The 5,000-nt window shown below is 39.9% G+C and overlaps 1 protein-coding gene across 4 annotated transcripts in view; it reads right to left on the minus strand.

Annotated features, from left to right (window-relative positions):
• Positions 1-5,000, minus strand: part of NLRX1 (NLR family member X1) — a 498,840-nt gene that overhangs the window by 442,393 nt on the left and 51,447 nt on the right. The gene's annotated exons all lie outside the window — the stretch shown is intronic.

Genomic DNA, 5,000 nt, shown 5'->3' on the forward strand with positions numbered 1-5,000 from the left:
TTATATATAATTTTATATGCTTGGGATAGTTGTGCATGACTGGGGTAATGATGGAAGTCCAGCCATTTTAATTCACTAAGGGCAAAACACTGATGTATACGATAAAATAAGCCAGTTGTAAATTTGGAAATTTTATAGTCGTATGATTTCAGCTCGTTTTTTAGCCTCATTTGGAGATTAGTGAGGATGGGGGCCCTGTACAAGAGGGAGGGAATTTTTGGTGCGGATGTCCCTAAAATGCATGTATCTAGAGTTTCCCCAAGTTTCAAGTGTGTATTTGTAATGGTACTTAGTATATGTTGTTCAAATGAGAGTTTAGTGTCAATGATGATACCTAGTAGATTGGCTTGAGGTATGATTTCTATTTCAGTATTGTTTTGTGAGTATAAAGTCCTGGAGAAGAGGTTTCAGTGTGAATATTAACAGTTTGATATTTTTGTGATCAAGTATTAACTGTGCATTGCTTACCCAGGTTTCAATGAAGGTGAAGGCATCTTGACATTTTTAGGAGGTGTTGAATGTTATTGGAAGTGAAGACAATGGTGGAATCATCAGCATATTGGATGAGTGTGCTTTGAAGGAAGGCAATATGAAGATTAATAAAAATATTGAAAAGCAAGGGTCCAAGAATGGAACCATAGGGAACTCCAGTATTGTGACAGTTATTTTCCAGGTATTGTGACAGATTAGGTTTCCCATGTAACGCATTGTCTACTAGTTAAGTAGTTAAGTCTGTGGAGAGCATCCTAGTAATGATAATTGCTGTAGTAATTTTTGATGGGATACTGTGTCAAAGGCCTTATATAGATCCAGTAGGATTACTGAAGTTAGCTGGCCAGAATCAAGGGCTTTGTTTACAGTATCTGTGAATGATATAAGAGCAGTGGTTGTGCTGTGTGAAGGATGAAAACTATGATGGGTAGGAGAAATGAGATTATCAGTAAGGTGCTTTAGTAGTTGCATACAAATACACTTTTCCAGTACTTTAGATAAAGGGGAGAGGACAGAGATGGCTCGGTAATTTGTCAGTCCGTTCGTATTACCACCTTTATGTAGGGGTGTTACTACAGATTTTTTCCAAAGGTGAGGAACTTCTGATGCTGTAACAGATCTATTAATTAATATACTAACAGGGTATGCTATTGCATCTGCTGTGAGTTTTAGGTATTCTGAAGGGATGTTATCTTAACAGAGGGAGCAAGGTTTTAATTTGAGAAGTTTATATAATAGAGAAGTGGAGATAGGTTGCAGGGAGAAAGCAGGAATTGCAGAGATAGCTATGGAAGTTTTCTGGTTAGTGGGTTTGTGAGTGTTGGCATTACTATTTAGTGAGTCAGGTGGGAGTGGATATAGTGTGAGGGAGGAGTTTGTATTTGCTCTAAGATTATTTACAGGTTTAAGTATACTTTCTACGAAGTGGGAGTTAAAGATGTTAGCTATTGCAGAAGGGTCTTTGTCAGGGGCTGTTGAAGGGTTTTGAGTGGAACCATGAGTCAGGAGTGTTGAGATGGGGTTGTTTTGATTAGTTATTGAGAGAAGTAGTTTTTTGTCAGTAATAACTAATTTTTTTTTTTTAATTTATTACTTAGTTTGTATATACGTAGGTTTGCGTCATTTATTCTTGCGACATATTCTTATGTCAGTTTTCCAAACTTAGTCTCTAGTTTGCATTATTTGTTTTGTGGCCTTAGTGAGCCAAGGTGTCTGATTGCATTTTGTTCTTTTGGTATGGAGAGGGGCTATGCTATTAAGGGTATCTAGGAAGACACTGTTAAAGTGGTTAATGGCATCACCCAGAGGTAGATTTTTTTAAAAAGGACCAGTTTGTTTTTAGGACGTTATTGAATACTTGTTGGTTGAATTTGGTAAGGTTTCTTGTTTTGTAGGTATGCCGTTTAGGTTCCTGTGGGAGGGTTCTGTAGGGATAAGCTGGTAGATGGTTACTTAGGGTATTTGGGAGAATATTACAGTTAGAGTATTTGTGGGGGGTCAGACACCAAGCTCCAGTCTGAGGCTGTGCCTAGGTGATTATTATTTTGTAATCTAGTAGGGGTAGTGATGAGCTGAGTAAAGTCATAAAGGTAAGTTATGTACTTACCATAACGTTCCATGTGAGTTGTTCATCTCGCCTTCATTCTTACAGATGGGTTCGGAGCCAATCCCTCGGCTCCGAGTCGGCCTACTACAAAGCTCAAGGTCTTCAAATAGCTCGAGACCAAGTCCTTATCCCATGATGCACCTAGAATTACCTCAGATCTTCTTTGCTGCGTATAACAACAATACCATATGTCATTCTATCACTCCATAGGAGAAAGTATAGAAGGGTTGAGCAACCAGGAAGGATCCAGCATCTCGATCTTCTAAAAGCCCAGGAGGGGGTAGAAGGGAGGGACGCAAGAATGAAGGCAAGATGAACAACTCACATGAAACGTTATGTTAAGTACATAACTTCTTTATGTGAAGTTGTTCTATCTCGCCATTCATTCTTACACATGGGTAGCGTCCCAAGCACCATCTATCGCGGGTGACTCATGGGAGTATGTTCTTCAGGACAGTAGACCCTAAAGAGGCCCTGTCCCTGGAGGTCCTGTCAACTTTGTAATGAGTGATAACGGTATGAGGTCTTGACCAAGTGGCTGCTGCACAAATGTTATTAATACGAAGTCTGGCAGAAAAGGCAGAGGATGTAGAAACTGCTCTGGTTGAGTGAGCTTTAATTTTGTGTTGTAAGGGCATATTGGCAGCTGAATAAGCAAATGCGATACAATCAGATAACCATTTAGACAGAGTTGTTTTAGCCACTGGCATACCTTTCCTGGAGTATGAAAAGGAAACAAAAAGGTGTTCCAATTTCCTAAAGTCTTTTGTTCTGTCCTAGTAAAATCTGAGCCGTCTGTGAACTTCAAGTTTGTGCAGCATGTATTCTAGATTGTTGGACTGATTGGGAAAGAAAACTGGCAAATCAATAATTTGGTTAAGATTAGCTTCAGTGCAAACCTTAGGCAAATAGGAGGGGTTTGTTCGAAGTGAGACTGTCAGCATGGAAAATCAAGTAAGGAGGCTTAATGGACAAGGCTTGAAGCTCTGACACTCTGCGGGCAGAAGTAATGGCTACTAAAAATATAGTCTTCCATGACAAAAATGTGAGGTCACATGAGGAAGCTGGTCCAAATGGAGGAAGAATAATGCGGGAAAGCATAAAATTTAGATTCCACGGGGAACAGGGAGATTTCACAGGTGGTCTGAGATGAAAAGTCCCTTTGACAAAGGCTTTGGACAATTTGTGTGGCATAATATTCAATCCTTCGAATCCAAGATGGAAATTAGAAATGGCAGCAAGGTGAACACGAACAGTTGCTGTTGCAGCTCCTTTGTTGAAAATCATGGTCAAAAACTATAAAATGGAGGCCATAGGGGCTTGGTAAGGATCAATATTGTTTTTAGAGGCCCATATCGAAACTTTTTCCATTTGCTAAGGTATAGGTTTTCTCGTAGAAGGTTTAGATTTGAGAGGATAAGAGAATTTGCTTAGTCTCATTGGAAAGGTTATGGAACCTAGCTATGATGGGAATTGGAGCATCCAAGCTGTCAGCTTCAGAGACTGCAGAGAGGGATAAAGTTCCCCCGACAAGTGCGTTAGAAGGTCTGGAACTGGGTTCAGAATCCAAGGGTCTTCCAAAAGATGAATCATCCGAGCCAAAGCCCCGAGAGGCAGAGTCGGAACTGACAAGTCGGTTTGTCAATCCTCCCCAGACCCCACCAGAGAGTGCTGGCACTAGAGTCCTCTATTGGTGCTGAGGACATCAGAGTAAATGAAGCCGAAGACACTGGAGCAGGCGTCGGCTCCGAAGGCTCCATGATCAAGAAGTCTGACTCCTCCAGCTCCGAAGGACCGGTATGGCTCTGAGGAGGAAGAGTTAAAGCTGGCATAAGGGTCTTCGGCTCCGAAGCTGCTTGGGTCGGAGCCGATAAAAGTTTTGCAAAGGCCAGTGCCTGTAAAAGCTTCGGCACCACACAATCCACATCCAAATCAGAGAGGCTAATGGAAGACCAAGATGAATGGATTGAAGGTGGTATCAACTGTAATAATGGAGATTTTGGAATTTCAGATACCAGTTCCAAAAAGATAAGACAGTTGGCGCTGAGACCTTTGGAGCCGATGTCAGACTTTTTTGATTTTTTTGATTCAGTGGAAGTCTTGGAAGACAGAGGACATACTGGATCTATCCTGGTCACTCAAAGCCTCCTGGAAAGAAGGTTTCAGTAAACCCCTATCAATAAGCATTCCTTTTTCTCTGCTGGAGAACTCGAGAAGAAAAGGAATGGCATATGGAGCAGGTTTCTTGCAAATGTACTGCTCCTAAGCAATAAATACATTTGACATGACTGCCAGTGACAGACATTTTCTGCCCACATTTAGGGCATTTTTTAAACCCTGACTTAGGGTGTTTGTCCTTAATTTAGCCACTGACAAAAATTTAGACACAACCAACAACAATCAAATATATCAATAAGCCGTCTAAGAAAAACAGGCTAAATATAAAGACACAAGCCCTTCAAACTAAGGCTAACAAATCTCACACACAAACTATCTAAGCAGATAATATCAAGTAGTGACAAAAGTCACAATCTAAATACAAACAACCAAGCTATACTAATAAAGTTAACACTAATAACTACAAAGCTGTAACAAAGGGTCACTATCTAAGCACACAACACTAAATACTATTTCTAAGAAAAAGTCACTGATTAAGCAGGTTTTTTACTCAAAACTTTAAAATACTATTTCTAAGAAAAAGTCACTGATTAAGCAGGTTTTTTACTCAAAACTTTAAATAGGCCTAAGAAAAAAACGAGGCCAAATATTAAGCTATGAAAAAGGCACACAAGGGAAACTACAGAGAAAGCTGTAAGAGCTTAAATATCTATTTTTTAGAAGAAATATCAACAATATTTGAAATATAATGAAGAGTAAGGTTTTTACTGGCCCGAGCCAGCGA

Source organism: Protopterus annectens, chromosome 8.part0 (genome assembly GCF_019279795.1).
Source record: "Protopterus annectens isolate FY-2018-M chromosome 8.part0, PAN1.0, whole genome shotgun sequence".
In the NCBI taxonomy this organism is placed as follows: domain Eukaryota; kingdom Metazoa; phylum Chordata; order Ceratodontiformes; family Protopteridae; genus Protopterus; species Protopterus annectens.